Source organism: Marmota monax, unplaced genomic scaffold (assembly GCF_021218885.2).
Source record: "Marmota monax isolate L192 unplaced genomic scaffold, Marmota_monax_Labrador192_F-V1.1 WCK01_AAM20220418_F8-fsc00022, whole genome shotgun sequence".
Lineage (NCBI taxonomy): Eukaryota > Metazoa > Chordata > Mammalia > Rodentia > Sciuridae > Marmota > Marmota monax.
The window spans coordinates 22,108,017-22,129,358 of record NW_026695215.1 but is presented as its reverse complement, the minus strand read 5'-3'; the positions used below and the strand labels follow the sequence as shown (position 1 = coordinate 22,129,358).

Genomic DNA, 21,342 nt, shown 5'->3' with positions numbered 1-21,342 from the left:
GACCATCTTAAGACTTTCCAATCCTGAGGTTTCCCCAAATCCAGACTGATATAATTTATATGATCTTTGTTTCTCTCCCATGAAAAATTAACCTCCCTCAAGTTAATACATCACTTACATTTGAAGTCTTTGAATGGAATCATCCTTTCCAAGATGAAGGAAAAACTAACATCCGAAGTCTTGGAGATAATTATGCTTTTGTATTAAGTTCTGTATTTGCAAAAATATTTTTCAGTCACCTTTCATTTATCCTTAGCCACCCATCTACTCCTGTCCCCAGTGAAAATCTCAAATGAACTAAGAAATCAAAATTCAGAACAGCAGGTAAGTTGCCCCATGTATTGCCCTAGAAATGTGTGTTCTACTTCTAGAGGAGCAGGTGCATATCAAACTGTACCTACATCTAAAAAGTTAACCTGGTAAGTCCTTTGCAAGGCCAAGGGTTGAACCATGGGCGGTTCTTTTACCCAGGGTTCTGTCTCCCCCAGATCTAAGTAGATTGGATGCCAGGGGCCTATTGATTGGTAGAAAGCGTGAAAGGCCATGTCATTAACTTAGGAAGCATGGTGTGGGGGGCACCACCATGACCAAGAGTAGGAAGATTGGATTCAATGCTGGGTCTGTCATTTCCTAGCAGTGTGGCCTCAGCCATGTTGCTCTCACTCCTGCAAAAGAAAGGCACCTGCCGTCCCTGTCTCCCGGGTGCTTGTATCAGATGAGGTGATGCTTGTCAACACTCTTGGCCACCTCCGAAGTACTTTGGAAATGTAATAGCTTCCTCGCTGGGGTCTGCTGATCACACACACAGGCTGGAAAAAGTATTTGCACGTGTGCTTTTCCTGAGTCGGGGTTGTCAGGTGTGTATCTCTCCCGGGCTTCTCAGTCTGGAAATGTGGTCAGGGTGTTTCACAAAATACCAGACAGGAGGAGAAAGCAAAATTACAGCAGAAAAGGAACGGGGAAAGGGGCAGGCTCTCCCCTCCACCCACTCTCGGCTCCACTCAGCCTTACTGACTTCATTCAGCGGTTCTTTCCTGCTTTGTATGCAAAGACAGAGCCTCTGTGATAATGTGGATGAACAGTGGAGTGTAAACACTCACTTAAAAATACATCCAGATGCAGCCGCTGCAGCCCACAGAGCCCTGGTTCTCTCCTCAGAAACGCAGCTCATTTATACTCCATGAATTCATGGTCCTTAATAATTTCTCTAGGGTAAGTCTGAAGTTTACTTTGTTTTATCTGTGAAAAAGGGGCCCACAGAGCAAATGAGCAGGGTAAATATGTCTGCTAGGAAACACGTTAACCTGCTTGAAAGGAAATGTGCTTTCAAATGCCTTCCTTGCATCTATTTGCATCCTAACTCTGAACTGATGATGAGTGATTTTAGTCATTAAAGTAGTCCCAGGAGGATTGCAACTTGGCAATATTTTATTAGCATTTAATTTGAATCACTCTAATAAAACTCAATTTCTTTAAAATTCATCCATAATTCAATATGTTCACACATATCTTCTATCAGTATGAATTTGTTGTAAGGTATTATTATCATTAATTACATGCCCTCTAACTCCCCTAATTACTATCTGGTACAATTATATCCTTATGAACAAGATCCAGTAATAGGGATCCATTTTCCTTTGGTTTCTTAAGATTTAAAAAAAAAAAAGTCCTCACACTTAAATAGCATCATTAAGGTTTAAATACAGAGGAGAGTTTGCCTATAAGAAACCAAGTAGGGAAGAATACAATTAGTTACCTCCTCTATGATCAGACCCCAGTGCAAGATAGAGGCCAACTGCTTTCCCTAAAAACTTGGTTAGGTTTCTGTAATTGCATAAACTAAACTTGAATCATGGAACAACTTATGCACCATGCTTGGCCTATAGTGAACACTGATTAAATGCTTAAGGCATGAGTATGCATTTATCTTTTGGGTTTTCCTTTGTGTTTTATATAGACAATATTTTAATATCAAGCACTGTATATTCTATTAGAAGATATATAAAGGGATTATATTGAAAGCACTACCTGTGTGCATCCCATCCATCCATTTTCCCACCTACCTATCTTCCAAATATTTTGAGAGGTGGGGTATATTATGGACCAGCCACACATGGAGAAGAGAGGGAGTCCTTCCTCCCACAAGTTGCTTCTGTGTTTGCAAGTTGTATCCTAGCAGCCCTCTCTTGGTTAAAGGTTGATGCCTGGCTGTTGTAACCCCTTGGTTACAACAAGGCAGGTGCCGTGAGCTTAGTTGATCCCTGCTTTATGTTTGTGTCTTATTTTTCAATTTAGTTAGAATTCCACTACATCTAGACTCTCTCTAGTACTAGGGATCAGTCCTAAATAAATAGAATAGCCTTATACCAAAGGTAACAGCTAGCATTTTGAAGCATTTGCTCTATACCAGAAACTCTTCCCAGAGCACTTTACATGTTGACTCATTTAATCTTCACAGTATCCATGAAGTGAGTTTTATTCCTATTCCCATTTTTTATAGAGGAGGAAACTGAGTCACCCAGGGATATGTTTGGACAACACAATTTCAAAAAAGGCAAACCATTTCTCTTGTTATTAAAACCTTTTTTGGCATCCCAGATCACCCCACATCTGTTATGTTACCTCTCTCGATCTGATATATCCATCCCCATTTGTTCATACAGGAGAAATGAGGCAAAGAGGGGTGAGTCTCTGCTCTTCATGCTCTGCAGGTCTGGGTCTGAACAGCCCTTGAACCCAGAGCTGATTCTGTCCCAGAATCTGACCAGTAAAAATGAACTAAAGACAGCCAAGTGGAAGCTTTAGAATTCCAGGAACTTGAAGCAGTTATTGGAGGAGGGTAACTGTGTTTCAGGGCCACTCCATTTAACCTAGGATCCAGAGCATTCCAAATAAGCTCCAACTCCCCATTCACTTTCTGCTCCTTTGTTGAATTACTATCTAGACTCTGTCCTTAAAACAGCTCTAGAGCAGAAAGTCAAGTCACCAATCAAGAGTCAGTACTAATTGGGAAATAATTCACACAGTTTGCTACAGCAAAAAGGTGGAAACTCCTACAAATGTATCTGTCATTTTGATTCTTTCTTGAATCATTTGTAGTACATTTTAGGGTCTCAGAGAAGCTTGTCTGTCTGTGAAGATGCTCTGAAGCATCTTGCTTTACATATGAGGAAAATGGAGAGAGCAACTTCTTTTGACAGGAAACTTCACTTCTTGTTACTGAAAGCCGTCACAACAGTCATTATGTCTGGCTTTCAGAGATTTCCTGGAGTTAGCAGAACAATAGACAGTTAAAATGGCAATGTCAAGAGCATTTGGGGGTTTTATAATAAGCACCAAGGGAAATTATTTTTTTTTCTCTTGAGCTTATAAGAAAAAAGGAGGAGGAATATTTGAGAGGTTGGGAATAATGTGGAAATGAACCTTAATGTTCCATTATTTAAAACAGAGTGTTCTTTCTAACCTTTGGAAATTGAAAAAAATTAATTTTATGCCACTGTTCCCATCTTCTTGTTACTGAGTTGACAGTGACTAAGAGAAAATTCAACTAGCCCTCCCAGCATGCTAATAAACCTCCCAAAGACACGTTTGCAACTTTTTGTCTTTCTCTTTAATTAAACATCATTCAAAATCCTTGAATCCAATTTATTGGTTCTTTTCTTTTTACATATGGACAGAGCTTCTCAGGCTTATGATTTCTAATTTAGCAGCAGGAATTATTTCGCTTCTTCCTTCCCCACTTAAGAAAAACTGACTCAAGCATTAGGAAGAGATGTCTATTTTAGCATATTTGTTGTGTATTGCAATGTTTAGGGTCTCCATAATTTTCAGTCTTAATTTATATGGCCTTGATATGTTTTCTTAATTTCTAATAAAATTCTGATATATTTACCATGTCCAACACAGTAAAAGCTCATACCCTGTGAACAGTTCATGGGAGCTGCTGCCCCCTCTTCTGTCCCCCTTCACATGCCACCAGACCTGCTTGTGGTTTTAGAGACCCCTGTTTTAGTTGCATGGGGACACCTGAATGGCAATGGTATGCTGTTGTTATTTTTTTTTTTTTGGAAGAAATGTTAATACAAAAGCAATTAAGAATTATTATTAGCATTTCTAAAGTATGAGCAAGACATTTTTATTTTGAAAGTCTGCAGTTTTTAAAAAGTTACAAAATGGAAAACGGGTATTCCTTCCTATTTTCTCACTCCTTTCATTCCTTAGAGGTACCTACTATTAAATTTCCACATACCTGCCAGAAATGATCTAACACACTATTCACACACAAGCACACACCCGTACATACATACATATATTCATACACACAACACTCATCTGTGCTTATATAAAGTATGTATGGATACATATGTGGATTCAGTTGTGTAACATATCTCAGGCATCTGCCCTTATTAATATGCGTAGACTTTCTGCTCCTTTGTTGAATTACTATCCAGAATCTGTCCTTAAAACAGCGCTAGAGTCAGTACTAATTGGGAAATAATTCACACAGTTTGCTAGACCACCTTACTTTGAATGGCTATATAGTATTCCATTGAGGTCACATGCCCTAATTGAACTTTGTATTCATCAACATTTAGGGTTTTCCAGATTTTTGTTTTCTGTTGCAAACAATCCCAGGACACATCTTTTTTGCATTTTTGCAAATTCAAAGCAAGGGAATTACTGGTGAAAAAGCATGTGCATTTTTAGCATCACTAAATGCTGCCAAAATTATCCTCCAAAATGAGTGGACTAATTTATACTTCCAACAATAGTGTATGAGAATGTCATTTTCTCCACATCCTCGTCAACGCTGAATATGACAGAAATTTTGTAAGTATGATAGGTGAAAATAGAATCAATTTTTTTTTAATTTACATTCTTAGCCCTTGCTGTATCTTAGGTTCATTGCAGTGAATGCTTACTGAGCACTTTGTGTCAGCATTGGAGTTGGATCTGGTGACCAAGTATTGTCCTTGTCCTTAAAAAGTCATGGAAGTGACTAAGAAGTGATTAAGAAGACTGTTTTTTTAAAGAAGAAATGCAAAGTTTGCAAGGATAGAGAAGTGGGTCTTTTGCTCACTGCTGGTAGGAGGGGGTAGTCTTGTAAAGGATGGACATGTCCACCTGCTGATTCTTGATTCTGTTCCCTTCCTAAATTGGCAACTCTCCCCTTCTGCAATGGCAGCCTTTCTTTCCTTGTGGAATGGTAGTGGCTGTAGCTAGCAGTAGAAATGCTTATGCAGTAGCTTCTCTTTCTCTCCAGGACCTGGCTTGTTTAGTTCATTGGTTGCTTTTAGAAGCTAACACCCACTGGTTGCTTCTGTTCTAGAAGAGCCTCAGGCACACAGAGCACCCCAAGAGCTTGATAAACTGTAAAGTCATTGATTGAGCTGCTCTACCTGTATGGATTTTTTTTTTTAGAGGAAGCATTTCATTTTAGGAAACCCAAATTAGGTTATAGACACTTTGAGTACTTCTTTAGAATTCACTGTGTGTGTTGGAGGGGAAATATGGACAGCAACATCGATCGCTTGGGACTTGGTTGGTTCCTGCTACCAAAATAAACTAGTGAATAAAATACAATCTGTAAGTGGAAATAACTAGTTACCAGACTGTTCAGTTAAAATGGGAGGGTCTAAAATACACAGCAAGATGGATGGATAAACCTGTTTTTTTGACAAGATGCTGCTATTGATAAATCAACCCTTTCTTACAGCTGAGGGTCAGGGAGAGCTGAGGTTCTCCGAGAACGGAAATTCTGCTGGAGTTAGCTCAGGGGGAGAAACTGTCCACGTTCAAGCCATTGTTTCAGACCTGTGGACAATTTTTTTTTTAATTTTAATTTTTTTAATTTTTTGGCTTTGGTCAAAAGGAAGCTCCAATTTGCCCAGCAGACAGCTCTCTCTGTGCATGACAGGCTAGTGCCCTGGGAGGCTGGTTGGGCAGCTCCCCTTTCCACCTTCAGCCAGCCCCTGAGAATGTTTGAAAAGATAAGCGGAAAAAAAAGCCAACCCCTTTTCAAGGGGCTGGAGCAGCCTAGTAGTTGCTAGGCAAGTTAAAGTAATTCAGTGTCCTTGCCAAACGTCTGCCATGCACACGGAACTTTGAGGGAAGGGGAGTGAGATGGTGGTGCTTGTTGGTTGCCATAGGAATGTTTCCCTGATTGGAACAAGACCACAGAGTGGGGAGAGCAAGACGCCAGCCTCCACGCGCTTTCTGCCTGGGCATGGGAGCCCAGAGTGGGTGGTGGAGCAGAGGTAAGCTGGGGAAGGAAGGCGTGGAGCCCACGGTGCTCCTGGGACAGGGGTGGGGCAGTGTGTGAGGACAGGGCATCCTGCAAAGAGGCGAAGGGCCTGAGCAGATGAGATCCTAAACGCCATGTGAATTTAAAAATCGGGGGAGGAGAGTGAGTGGCTAAACTCAGGGAGATTATGTGATGGGGACTTTCAGGGAGAATTCCAATTAGATTCTGGAATAAACCCAGATTTAAAATGGATGGAGACTTAAAATAGTGTAATTTAGTGGGGGAAAAAAATACTTAGTTTGAAGGTAGGTATTCTCTATTTATGTAAATATTATGTTGGAGCATGTCATTATTTTAGTTCCTAAAGCAAAGGTGGTAATTAAAGATGTGTTAATGAATGACACTGCTGTATTGATCAAGTGCTGATTCACAGGTGGAAAATAACGCACAGTTGACCAGATAGTGGGCTGCTGAGATGAAACCTTAATGAGACCCTCTGACCCGGGCTCACTCCCATTAGCATCGGATGGCAGTTTCCAGAATGACACCCTAGGATCTGAGTAGACAGGAACAGTTGGAACGTTGAGTGTGTTAATTTAACTTCTCTGTAACTAATCAATTACCCAGATCTGAAAATGGGAGGTGATAGCCTCCCGTCATCTCCCTAGAGTGTTGTGAGCATGAGTGCCATCTCACTTGAACACAGTTTCTGGAGGGTAGTGTAAGATCCTAGGTGCAGAGGGTGATGGTGGCTGTCAGAACGATTCAGGCCAAAGGTTTTCAATGTTTGAGGTCACAATCTTCGGGGAAACTGTGTTGAACAGAGTTTTACTTGCACATAAGAAGTATGTATGAATTTGTTATTGCTTGCCTTATATTTGATTCATGTTCAGAGGGTATTTAAAATTGTTTCTTCTTTGGAGTATGAATGCAGTATTAGGATTATTTATCACTTTCTTTTATTATGGTTTCTTTTTTAGAGTCCTATAAAAAAAAGACTAAAGGGGCATGATATTTATTCTCAAATATTTAAATTCTGGTGATGCACACATAGAAAGACTGCCACAGGACTCAGATTAGAGGTCTCTGTTGTTTGTTTCAGGGTTCAGTCAGTTTTTCTGGTCTGGAACCCTAGCGTCATTTTTACTTTGGAATTTATCAGAAGCTGACTGATTGGCATCAGTTACCTAATTGGAGGCAGATTTGCAAACCAAATGCAAAATTTTTATTTACTGGTAGAGTGTATTCTATTAAGAAAGACTATCCTTGGGCTTTTCAGATGGTGTACCCTAGGGTGAGTTTGTAAGAAGCTAAAATATGCAGTAGTTGTAATCTTTAAAAAAGAACGTAGCAGGACACAGTCGTGTACTCCCAGCTACTTGAGAGGCCGAATCAGGAGGATTGAAAGTTTGAGGCTAGCCTTGGTAACTTATAAGAACCTGTCTCAAAAAAAAAAAGGTTGGGGATATAAGATAGTACCCTGGGTTCAATCTCTAGTACCACAAAGAAAAAAAGAATTCTTATCTAGACCCTCTAGAGCAACTCTGTCCAATGAAAGTGTATTGTGAACCTCGACTTTGAGCCTCAATATGAGTCCATATCTAAAATTTAACTTTAATTAAAATTAGGTAAAGTTGAACATTTAAAATGAAGTTCGGTTTGTTGGTCACACCAGCCAGTGGCCACTGTGGTGGACAGCACAAACAGTGCTGCTCTTCTTTAGGCTGTGGACTTGACTCCCCATAGCTCAGACGGAGAGCTCCTGTGGGAACCCTTTGAGAGACAGAACCTCATTTTCTGAGTGAGGGACTACAGGCAAGTTTACGCCCCGAAGAGGAAATTTCGAATTCAAGCCAAATTAGAACATGCCTGGCGAGGAGCTATCTGCTGGTGGACCTCTCTCCACCCGTGTTCCCAAATACACCCCTCATTGTCTTCCCAACAGATAAAAACAGGCCACCCTTGATGGTCAGCCTCCCTCATCCTCCTCTGGGGCTGCCTCATTTCCATGACATCAGTGCCCTTCCTGGATGGAGAGCCCCTTTATCTCTCTCATTGTTTCAGTTTCCACAGTTGGCTCTAATTGCTGTTTTACCTTAGTGGAGCATTCAAATGTTCAAATTCCAGTTTAGCCCTTCATGAAGATCATCTCTGTCAAGGTCAAATGTGGTGGACTTAAGTGAATTTGAAAAAGAAAAAAAAAAATGTCTTCCTTTACTCCTGGGTCCAGAGTTGTATGATACCTTGCCCAGAAAAAACCTGACTTGCCATTCACCTATGTAAGTAGCTTTTGGGAGGCAAATCAGGGTTCTTCAATATAGTTACGCTGTGGTCGGTTTTTCTATATGGAAGAAACATCTCTGGTCCTTAGATAGGAAGCATGAAGAAGTCCTTACATCAGGTGGGTAGATAGGGAGTGACTTGGAAAGTGAAAACTGTCCGTACGTTCCAGAATTTTTGACCTGCACATTGCTTGGGTCTGACACAGGTTTGACTCATGGTATAATAGTGACCCTGGTCATCGGTAGATCGGTAGATGATAGAGCACAGAAGTCTATTATTTCCTATTGGGTATCTGCCATTTGCAAGGGACAGCACTAAGGTTAGTATTAAAATTCATCCTCCATGTCCTGGAATGTGTCAAGTTTGAAAAGCGCTTACGGGGCTCTTCCAGGTCTGGAGAATGAGAACCTTGGCATTGGGATGGGCTCTTGTCCAAGGCAGTAACCAGTCCTTTCTCCCTTGGCAAGGGGCTAGTTTGGAAATTGGGAATAAATACCAACCTGTTGAATCAACCTGTTTTAATCTGAGTAGGAAAGTACTTCTTTCTCATTACCACCAAACCAAACCACTTTAAAGCCAGTTGTGGCTTCGTAGAATAAGTGGCAGTTGTCAGCCTGGAAACCTTGGATGCCAACCCCAAGTCTGTCTGCTTTGAGGAGTATGATGTCAGGAAAGCCCTTGAATTGTTCTGGGCCTTGTTTCTCACCTGTCGGCTGAGGATATTACACCGAGTGATCTTGAAATCACAAATGAAATCTGCAAAGCCACTTCTAACATCTCATGGTAAGTGGGTAGCAGGACTCTGATTCTAGAGTTTCCTGCTTTGCTGACCCCCAAGGACCTTCACTGTGCACTTAGAGGCTGAGCGTGAACCAAGTAGAAGAATCGAGGAGGATGACCGGTTCTCTCTGCCTTCATGATACCTTTGATTTAGTCTGCTTCTATTTTGAGGTTGCTTTTTGAACCTCTAAAACCCACAGGTTACCTATCATTTTGTTTTGTTTTGTTTCTCCTTGACATTCCTCCTTAATGTAGCAGGTCAATAATCAGCTCAGATATCTCTATAACATAAAGCTCCCCAGTGACCTCGGAGTGAAAACAAACAAAAACTAGTTCTTTGCTGATTGACTACATGGTAACCAGAGAAAAAGTGGTAGCTGAAATGCAATGTTAAATTGTCTTCCAAATTTTTGCCATTATAACAACAACTACGATAAAGTGATGCAAAACAGGGCTCTTGGAGTTGCCCTTGTTGATATTCCTGATGCAGGTTGGGGGCCCACTTCCCTGTGCTGGATCATCACACAGGTGGGTGCTGGGCCAGATGTCTTGAGAAGGCTTCCTTTAGCTGGGGGAGATCCAGATCCTGCATATTCCTTTAGCCTTTCATCTACCAAAAAAGTCAGGGATAACAAGGAAAGGAAAGTTGTGATTGCCTATTATTTATATATATATATATATATATACCTGTTATGTTAAATAATTCACATAGAGTGGCTTATTTAATTCCATAACCACCCTGCAAGATAGGTAGGTATTTGTCCTATTTTACAGATCCATAAAAGCAAAATTATATGGCTTGTTTGAGGCCACACAATACATAATTGAGCAGGAATTTTACTTAACTCTAAAATCTGGTTACTTTCTGGCTGACATCAAGTAGTATATGGCAATATGTAAACCCCAGTGATATCATTTTGGTTCTACTTTATTTGAAGATCCCCAAGGTAACCCTGTAGATACCAACATAAATAGACTAAAATGAAAGTAGATACAGTAATTGAGTAAATTTTCTTGGTAAGCAGAGGTTATTAACCTGCAGCTCAGACATCCTTTGAAAATATTAAAAACAAAAATACCAGAGAAGCTTTTTTTTGTAAATAATGGATTTATAAGCATATTCACTCAGCAGCATTGTTGGTTGGTGGAAAAATGTACTTGAATTCTAAAATCGAATTCAATTTTCAGGGATGCTGCTTGCTTCTTTTGGGGTGAAACACAGTGCAATCATTTTGGTTTTTAAAGAAGCCATACTGTTTGAACTGGTAGTTCTCATTCTTTTACCCTTTGGGCAGATGGGGTTTGCCATTTTCATTCAGTGTCCTCCACACAGATATGGCAGTTGATCTAGTTATCTGCTGCTGCATAGCCAACCACTCCAACACTTTGTGTCCTAAAGCAACTGGCCCTGTTTGTTTGGCTCATGAATCTACAGTCTGGCCAGGGCCCAGTGGAGACAGCTCCTCTCTGCTCCACTCAGCTCCATTCAGCATCAGCAGGGGGCTGGCAGGCGGGGGATGGAATCATCTTCAGTTAGCCCATGGATGTCTGGACCCTGGACTGGGAACACTAGAGCAGCTGGAATCCTCAGGCATCTCTTTGTGTTCTCTCCAAATGCCAGCTTCAGGGTAGCCCAACACTGCCGCACTACCTGTCCCAAGAGAGAGAAAGCCAGGCAGGAAACTTGTCATCTTTTGTGACCCAGCCTAGGAAATCACACAGCATCACTCCTCTGCAGTCAATTCACTGAAGCACTTCCAGAGGCCATCCGGGTTCAATGGGAGTGGAAATGCATTCCATTTCTTAGTAGGGAATTGGAAAGTTTCTGGGAAAACCTTGCAGTAGCCATTTTTGGAAAATACAGACTGCCACAGAGATGAGCCAGGCTGCAGGTTATATGGTAGAAACCAGATGTCTCTCTCCCACCCAGGGGAGCGTGTTGGCAAGCAAATGGAATATGACTTATTCCACTATAATTTAACCCACCATAATTTACACTTTTCAAAAAAAAAAAAAAGGTAAATCACTCTATTTACTGTTAAAAACAAATTGCTTGTGAAACACCAGTGGGTGAGCTGGGACTGACCCTATATTTTTCGTCACTTTTGAGCTGATTCTTCTTTTGTATTCCTGAACTGGGATCCAATTTTAGATTCTGTGCTTTGTGTGTGGAGGTAAGCAGCTGAGTATTTAGGTAAACAGCCTCACGTTAGAAACCTTTCCATTTAACACTAAAAAGTGAAGATGAGAACACTTACCATTGAATGTTTCCTGAAAGGTTGGTTCCTGAGTTTTATAGCAGCTGCTGTCACCTCTTCTAGAAAGGAAATGATTGTTCAAGGCACATTTCTCGAGGTTTACAAAAGCAGTTTCTTCTGTCAACCTCTATTTCTAAAACATGGGAATTCCGTGGGATGGCACAACAGGCTTAGGGACTTTGGGCATTAATTAGGTTAAGTTTGTTCTAGACCTTTTTTTTATATTTTTATTTGTGCATTATAATGACCCAGAATAGTATAGAGTTCATTGTGACATATTCATACATGCATATAACATAATTTGCTCTATTTTGTTCCCTAGTACCTTCCCTTTTCTTCTCTTCTCTTCCTTCTTTCCCCTCTTCCCCTTCCTCTATTCTACTAGTATCCCTTCTATTTATTTTTAATTGTTGCATCATAATCATCACAATTATACATAAAATGGGACTTATTGTGATATGTTCATACAGGCACATAACATAATCAGTACATTTCATTCCTAGTTCCTACCTTTTCCCTTCCATCCTCCTCCCATTCCCCTTTCATCCCCCTTCCCCCCTTGATCCTCCCTACTAGTCTCTTATATTTTTGTGAGATGCTCTTTTTTGGTGGGGGGCAGTACTGGGGATTGAACCTAGGGGCTCCTACCACTGAGATGCATCCTTAGCCCTCTTTTTAAATTTTGATATAGGGTCTCACTAAGTTATCTAGGCTGTCCCTGAACTTGTGATCCTCCTGCCTTTGCCTCCCTAGTTGCTGGGCTAACAGGCATGCACCACCAAACCCAGCTATGGGATGCATTTTTTATTCCTTTTTTTCTCTCTAGCTTCTGCTTATGAGAGGAGACATTTGGCCTTTGACTTTCTGAGTCTGGCTTATTTCACTTAGCATGATGTTCTCCAGTTCCATTCATTACCTGCAAATGACATAATTTCATTCTTCTGTGGCTGAGTAGAACTCCATTATGTGTGTATCCCATATTTTCTTTATCCATTCATCTGTTGATGGATACGAAGGTGGGTTTCATAACTTAGCCATTATAAATTGTGCTGTTATAAACATTGCTATGCATGTATGCTAATTTAGTTCTTTTGGATAAATACTAAGTGGAATAGCTGGCTCATAAGGTAGTTCCATTCCTAATCTTTTGAGGAATCTCCATACTGACTTCCACAGTGGTTGTAACTAATTTGCAGTCCCACCAACAATGTGCAATTATTCCTTTCTCCCCATATCCTTGTCAGCATTCCTTATTTTTATATTTTTGATACTTGCCATTTTCTAACTGTAGTGAGATGAAATCTGGATATAGTTTTCACTGCTAGGGATGTTGAACATTTTTTCATATATGTGTTGGCCATTTGCATTTCTTCTTTTGGGAAATGTTGTTTAGTCCATTTGCCCATTCATTGACTGGGTTATTCCTCATTTGTGTTAAGTTTTATGAGTTATTTATATATTCTGGGTATTAATCCTTTATCAAAAGAGTAGCTAGCAAAGATTTTCTCCCATTCTGTAGGCTCTCTCTTCACATTCTTTTTCCTTTGCTGTGCAGAAGCTTTCTAATTTAATACCATCCCACTTTTTGATTTTTTGTTTTATTTCTTGTGTTTTAGGAGTTCTATTAAGGAAATTGATGCCTATTCCTATATGTTAGAGTGTTGACCCTATGTTTTCTTCTCGCAGTTGCCAAGCTTCTGGTCTAATTCCTAGGACTTTGATCCACTTTGAATTGACTTTTGTGCAGAGTGAGAAATAGGGACCTAGTTTTGTTCTTTTACTTATCTTATCCATTTTCTCAGCACTATTTGTTAAAAAGCCTGTTTTCGCTCCAACATGTTTTTGGCACTTAGTCAAAGGATCAGATGACTGTATCTGTGTGGGTGGCTCTCTGTGTCTTCTATTCCATTGCTCTAAATGCCTGTCTTTATACCAATATCATGCTGTTTGTTTCACTATCACTCCGTAGTATAATTTGAGGTCAGGAATTGGGATACCTCCAGCCTTGTTCTTATTGCTCAGAATTCCTCTAATTATGGATCTTTTACTTGTTCATATGCATTTTGGGACTGTTTTTCTATAGTTCTGTGAAGAATGTCATTGGTATTTTGATGGGAATTGCATTGAATCTGTAGTGACCCTATTAGCTATTAATTCTACCTATCCAAGAACATGGGAAGTCTTTTCATCTTCTAATGCCTTCTCTGACTTCTTTCTTTACAATTCTATAATTTTCATTATAGATTCACCACCTTGGTTATTAGATTTATTCCCAGGTATTTTATTTTATTGGGACTGTTGTGAAAGGAATTGTTTTCCTGATTTCTTTTTCAGTGTGTGCATAATTGGTATATAGCAAAGATATTGATTTTTTTAAAGTTTTTGGTTATAGATAGACACAATGCCTTTATTTCATTTATTTATTTTTATGTGGTGCTGATGCTAGAACCCAGTGCCTCCATTTAAAAGAAATATAAAATGTATAAATAATGCTTGAAGAGTTTAAAACCTGAACGCTTACATGCATTCTACCCAAGTTAAGGAGTGAGCCATCACCTTTCCCACATCTCTGCCATAGGTCAAACCTTCCTCTATGTCAATCATCATCCCACTTCTTCATAGTAATACTATCTATGTGGTGAAATCCTCATGTTGTTGTTGTTGGTACTAGAGATTGATCCCAGGGGCACTTAACCACTGAGCCACTTTCCTACCCTTTTATATTTTATTTTGATACAGGGTCTCACTAAGTTGTTTAGGGCCTCGCTCATTAAGTTGCTGAGGCTGACTTTAAACTCAAAATCCTCTTGCCTCAAGACTCCCAGGTTGCTGGGATTACAGGTGTGTACCACCATGCCCATCAATTTTTAAAATTTATGTCTTTTGGGGATGTGGGATGTGGCTGGGGATGTGGCTCAAGCGGTAGCATGCTCGCATGGCATGCACGAGGCGCTGTGTTCAATCCTCAGCACCACGTAAAAGTAAAATAAAGATGTGTCCACCAAAAACTAAAAAATAATTAAAAAATTATGTCTTTTATTATACAGTGCCTTTCAATTAAATTAAAAACATTTCAGATTTTGATTTGTAACTCAATAGTAGAGCATGTGAGTTCAATTTGCAGTACCAACCAACCAACAATAAAATACAACAAAAAAACCCACATTTTATATAAAGAGTTTTGCACATTTTTAAAAATTCATTCCTAAATAGTTTATATTTTTGTTGCTATTGATAATGGTATCTTTAATTACTTAATTATAGATTAACATGCAATCGTATTTAGATGTATATGAAACAAGTGAATTTCAAGTTTAGACCTGGGTCCTGTGCCCCAAAATCTCATGTATATGTAAATTTTTGAAAATCTGAAATACAGAAATCTAAGTATTGGATAATCTGTATAATAATTTATCTTCTTTTATAGCTGCCTTTATATTTTTTTGCATCTTTGTTTCTTTGTCTTATCTGTATGTCCTGGCCAGGTTCTCCAGGACAATGTTGAATAGACGTGGTGATAGCTTGTACCCTCCTCTCATTTCTGACTTTAAAAGAAGCTTTTAAAAACTATTTTTATAATTGAGTTTATAACTTTTTGTAGGGGTTTCTTTGTTTTGGTATATCCACTCTATCAGATCAAGGAAATTCTTTTCTTAGTTTACTGAGTTTTTACAATCGTGAGTGAATGTTGAATTTCATCAAATATTTTTCTATACTAATGATTTGATCATATAATTATGACTTCTCTTTTATTATTGAGATGAATTACATGAACCAGTTTTCTGATAAACGAGCTTTTGATTCCCATGATAAACCCAGTTTGGCCACTGTCCAGTTTTATTTACTAATAATCTGTTTAGTCATTATGTGTGTGGTGACCTGCAGTGTTGCTTTTTCTGCTCAGACTCAAGACAGATCAAGGTCGCACAAGAGCAGGGAGTGTTCTTTCTCTGTGTCCAGAGTGGAAGAGTAAGACTAGAATTTCTGTTCTACCATTGTGGCATAGAATTTGCTAATATGAAAAGGAAAAGCTGTCTGAACCTAGTGGTTTCTTCGTGAAAATTTCTTAAAATGAGAGTTCAATTTACTTAAAGGGCCTGGGACTGTTCAAGCTTTCTGTTTCGTAAGTCATTTGGTAAGTTATCTTTTTTCTATATATTTATCCATTTCATCTAAGGGCTAAAGTTTAAAATATCTTTGTTTATTAGTTGTAGCTTTTATAGTTATATTTTTCTTATTAAGTCCTATGATTACTCATGTGAGCTCTTTTTCCTTGACTTATGATACCAGAGGTTTGTCTTTGTTTCTTAGTTTTTACCCAAACCCAGTATTGGGTTCATTCATATATTCAATGAATATAAATAAATATTATATATTTATTTGTCTTCAATTTCTTTTTCCCATATTTTTATTTGTGTATTGTAATGGTACGTTAATGGTGAGATTCATTGTTACATACTCACGTGTGCACACAATATAACATATAATTTCTTATTCTTATTTTCTTCTCTACCTTCTTAAACTGGAGGCTCACCTCATTAATTTTGTGTTTTTCTTCTTTTCAAGTCTGAAGTTTATAGCTTCAGATGTTGATATTAGAAATAAAGTTATTGTGTCCACTTAAAACTAAAAAATAAATATTAAAAAAAAGAAAAAATTCAAAATTTTTGTTTTCCCATCAATTTCTAATTATTTTCCTTTCTGCCTTCTTAAATTGAGGCCTATCTACCTCATTAATTTTGAATTTTTCTTCTTTTCTAATATAAACATGTTAGGTTATAACTTCCTTCTAAATACTGATTTAACTCCATTCCTCAAGTTTTCATATGAGAATTTATTCAGTTCTAAGAATGTTCTAGTTTTAATTTTGAATTAATTTTGGGCTAATAGTTATTTTGTAATGTTTGTGTGTATGGTTAAATAGGTGTGGGAATTTTCTAGTTGTCTTTCTTAAATTTTTGTTTTAACTGACTACAGTTGTGTATATTTGCAGTATACAACATGATTCTTTAAAGCAAATGTACATTGTGGAATGGCTAAATTGAGTGTATTAACATACTTTACCTCACATTCATTTTTTTGTTGTGTGTGTGTGTGGTAAGAACACTTAAAATCTGCTCTCGATGATATTTAAGAATACACCACATTGTTATTAATTATAGTTCCATATTGTACAATAGATCTTGTGAACTTACTCTTCCTGTTACACTGAAAGTTTTTTTTAAATTTATTTATTTTTTACATACATGATAATAGTGGAATGCATTACCCTCATTATTACCCATTTGCAGCACAAGTTTTCATAATTCTGTATATAAAGTATGTTCATGCCAAATTATGCCATTATACATGTACTCTTTTTTTTCTACTTACAATTGTTAATATACATATATACCACAATTTTTCATACCTCTGTATACAAAGTATGTCTCTTCATACCTATATTTTGTATACTGATACACTGAAAGTTTGTATCCTTTGGATAACATCTCCCCACACCCTACAACCCAGCCAACCCCTGAAAACCACCATTCTACTCATGCTCAATAATTGAACATATAGGTGAAATCATATGGCACTTGTCTTTCTACGTCTGGCTCATTTCACTTACCCGAACATCTTCTACTCCATCCAAGTTGTCACATATGACACAATTTCCTTCTTTTTTTTCAGGCCCAATAGTATTCCATTATGTATTTTATACCACATTTCTTTGTCCATTATAGTTATATTTTAAAAATATTTCTAATTTCTAAATGCATCATTAAAAGTACATTATCTTTCATTCCAGCTCTTTGTAATTTTCTGAGGCTATTTCTATAACCTTTTCAGTTTTTAGAATTGTTTAGTATTTCACTAATTGCTGTATTCAATATTCTTTGTATATTTTATGTATTTAAAATCTATTATTGTCTTCTCTATCCTTACTAACATTTTATCTTCTGTCAACTACTAGGAGTGATGTACTGCAGTTTTCCTCTTGTTGACGGTCTGTTTTTTCTAGTTGGCATGTGTGATACAAGGAAAACATATTTGGTCTCTGCCCTCAGATCCTGATAACAGAACTCCTAAAACACTTGTAATTTCCAAAAAAAAAAAAATGGGGTGGTAGGAGTGTGTTTTGTTTTAACATTTGGTCTTTGACCTTGGTTCCTGGCACAGAGCTTCTAAAATCTTTGTAATTTCCTGAGCAATAGGGATGGTGGGAGCATCTGACAGGAGCTCCTAAATCCCATGGAATTTCCTGGGCGATAGGAGTGTCTTTTATCTAATAAGGCAACTCTGGATGGGTTTCTGGATAGCTTCAGGATGTCAGCTGTTCACCAGAAAGACTAAGCAGTGATTAGAAGCTTGGAACTTCCAGCCCCCCTCCCTGACTCTAGAGAGGAGAGAGGGGCTGGGGATTGAGACAGCAGTTAATCATGCACATGTGATGAAGCCTCCTTAAAAGCTTCTGTCATGGTGAACACATCAGTGCGGGCAAACTCAAGGAAGGCATGGACATCTCCCCCTCACGCTCTCCCTCTCCTTGCCCTATGCATCATTTCCATTTTGGCCCTTCCTAAGTTGAATCCTTTCTAATAAACCGATAAGTCTAAGAAAAGTGCCTTCCTGAGTTCTGGGAGCCTTTCTGGCACAGTACCAAATCAGAAGAGGGGATCCATCGTGGGAATATCAGGGTGATAGCTGGTTGTCAGAAGTACAGGCTGTGATTGGCATCTGAAGCAGAGAGTCTATGGGATCTGACACTAACTCTCAGTAGACAGTGTCAGAGGTGAACAGAATCAAAGGATACTCAGTTGTTGTCCACGGGTAATTGGAGAACTGATTGAGGTGGAAAAAACTCACACATGGGAGTAAGTGTTGTGAGAGTCTAGGAAATGGTTTTCTCCCCTTAACTGTGTCAATTTTTGATTTGCATATTTTGAGGTAATATTAATGGTCGCATACAGATTTAGAATTCTTTTTCCATGTTTTAGGTGAGCCTTCCAAGCAACATATATTTTTTTAATTCATTCTAGAAATATTTACCTTTAATTGGATATTAGAGTCCAGTTGCATTTCTATTTTTAGGTTCTTTATCACCCTTTTATATTTTTCTTTATTGATGTTTTCTATTTTAGCCTCTCTTTTTGCTGTCTTCTAAATTGATAATTCTTTTTCTCCTCATTTCGATTTCTCCCCATCCTTATTTGGAGGTCATGTGCTTTGTGCCTGCTCCCATGGAAGCTGCTGTTACTATTGGAACACACAGGCTGTTCTGGAATAATCCACCCTGGTGTCTGAGAACCAGCCCCAAGGGCCCATGAGACCAGAAAGGAGAGGCAGATGGGCCTAGACTGCACCGAATGCAGTTTTGGGGGAACTTAGTGACAGAAAGCATGGTCCTTGGAAGCAGCAAGACCAAAGTGGATCCTGCAATTTGGGCTAGAAGGAAAGGAATATATATTGGTTAGGACAAAAGTGACTTCTGGCTGGTCAGAATATCCCTTGTGTATCTTAATAACAAAAAGTCAGGCACATTTCTGGCACCAGGGGCCGAAAAGTTCCACATACCTCTCTAATGCTTTTGTCATGGTGAACACATCAGTGCTGAGGTGTTGTAGATGTTACAGTTACACAACTGCAGTGTAACTGGTGTACAGAGTTAGAGGTTGGGATCAAGGGTGAGCACACAGGGAGGAGTGCACAGGGAAGGAGCGGGAAGAGGCATCTTAGGAGAAACTAAAGTGCACATGAAAGGAAGGGAGTAGACTGCCAGTGTGTGCCTTGGATGCTCATCAGCTCCCCAGGCTGGAACTTAAGTGAGGTTGGTGGCAGATGGAGCTGGAGAGGTCACTTGGCTGGCGAGTTGTAGAGAGCCTTAAATACCAAAGTGAAGGCAACAGAGAACGGGGGTGGGAATTAAGCAGGGAGTGTGTGTGTGTGTGTGTGTGTGTGTGTGTGTGTGTGAGAGAGAGAGAGAGAGAGAGAGAGAGAGAGAGAGAGAGAGAGAGATGCGTTATTTAGGAGTAAAACATGTGACTGCGTGGAGGGCCATGAGCAATTGTCACCTAGGATGGCACTGAATAACTAGGCCAGGGCAAAACAAGGGTAATGAAGAGAAGAGATGAGAATTTAAGAGACGTTTACAAGGTTAAATCTTTTTTTTTATTGGTTGTTCAAAACATTATAAAGCTCTTGACATATCATATTTCATATATTAGATTCAAGTTGGTTATGAACTCCCAATTTTACCCCAAATACAGATTGCAGAATCACATCGGTTACACATCCACATTTTTACATAATGCCCTATTAGTAACTGTTGTATTCTGCTACCTTTCCTATCCTCTACCATCCCCCCTCCCTCCCCTCCCATCTTCTCTCTCTACCCCATCCACTGTAATTCATTTCTCTCCTTGTTTATTTTCCCATTCCCCTCACAACCTCTTATATGTAATTTTGTATAACAATGAGGGTCTCCCTCCATTACCATGCAATTTCCCTTTTCTCTCCCTTTCCATCCCACCTCATGTATCTGTTTAATGTTAATCTTTTCTTCCTGCTCTTCCTCCCTGCTCTGTTCTTAGTTGCTCTCATTATATCAAAGAAGACATTTGGTATTTGTTTTTTAGGGATTGGCTAGCTTCACTAAGCATAATCTGCTCTAGTGCCATCCATTTCCCTGCAAATTCTATGATTTTGTCATTTTTTAGTGCTGCATAATACTCCATGGTGTATAAATGCCACATAAATCTTAATAGCAGATTTAAGGCAGAGAGAAGTGGGGGATGTACTCCAGGGACTGATTAAGAGGACGGCCAGATCCAAACACAGGAGGGAATGTTTATGTTTGGGACTGAAGAAAAGGTGCCACTTGGGAGAGAGAGAGAATGAATCCAGTTGGTAACAAAACTTTTGATGTGTTTTCAGGACGAACAGTGGACTGGTTTTAGAAGAATCGATATTTAAAAAATCAGGGACCTCTTAAATCAAGATGCTGCATTTTCTGGTAATACTTGGTTGTGGTCATGACTGCTTTTCTTTCCTTGACTTTCTGAATTAGAAAAAAAGAACTCTGCTTTCAAGATGCAAAGGGTCTATTTTCAGCAGTAAATAAGCATAATTAACTGTTGGATTTCAATTACCTTCTAGGTCAGGAATTTCAAATGTAGTGCTGCCTTCGCTGTTGCTGCTGAACACTGACTGCTCTGAACTGGGGAGACCTCTCGTCTGGGGGGGTCTGTTTTTGTCTTAGTTCTGTTCTCAAACTGCCAGATACATTTGAGAATATCTACCTGGTATGACAGGAGCCAAAGAAAAGAAGGAAGACAAGGGAGGAGGGGAAGGGAAACAAATCCTTCATGTAATTAAAAAAGTATTTGCAGGGCTTATTCTTCCTACCTGCTGTTTTGTAGCTAGCAAGATCAGATCCCCCCACAGAGGTTGCCTCCTGGCTTGTGAGCCCAGAGGAGGGCTTTCCTTTTGATGCATGGGTCATGTAATAATTGCAATGGGCACTGCTGAGAGCGACCAGGGGGAGTGTCCCCACCAGGGTGTGTGTGGAACAGCTTTGCCAGCAGGTATAATCAGTCAGCCTGAAACTTGAACAGGACTCACTCCTGGAGTGTTCTAGCTGGAAGAGGATCCCATCACCTCCAGGCATCTCTTGATAGAGGAAAAGGAGCTGGCAGGCAGAGGGGAGGGGGTTGGCACCTTGTACCGTAAAGTGTTGTGTTTTTAAAAAATATTTTTTAATTGTCGATGTACCTTTATTTTTTATTTATTTATATG

General features: G+C 39.1%; 1 protein-coding gene and 1 long non-coding RNA gene across 13 annotated transcripts in view; one reads left to right on the top strand and one right to left on the bottom strand.

Annotated features, from left to right (window-relative positions):
• Window positions 1–21,342, top strand: part of Tmem108 (transmembrane protein 108) — a 306,456-nt gene that overhangs the window by 80,067 nt on the left and 205,047 nt on the right. For 2 of the 12 annotated variants that reach the window (XM_046431586.2, XM_046431584.2), the window contains exon 1: window positions 5,863–6,257. The exons of 4 other annotated variants lie outside the window; for them this stretch is intronic. The gene's annotated coding sequence lies outside the window, so the exon portion shown is untranslated. Of the gene's footprint in view, window positions 1–5,862; window positions 6,258–15,211; window positions 15,701–21,342 lie in introns of those variants that run through there. 6 more of the 12 variants (XM_058574936.1, XM_058574934.1, XM_046431587.2 and 3 more) reach the window with 3 other exon arrangements.
• LOC124084367 (uncharacterized) lies at window positions 10,080–17,595 on the bottom strand. The gene is made up of 3 exons (XR_006849100.2): window positions 17,177–17,595; window positions 11,566–11,624; window positions 10,080–10,958 (listed from the first exon to the last, which is right to left on the bottom strand). It is a non-coding gene; the product is annotated as an uncharacterized LOC124084367 (long non-coding RNA).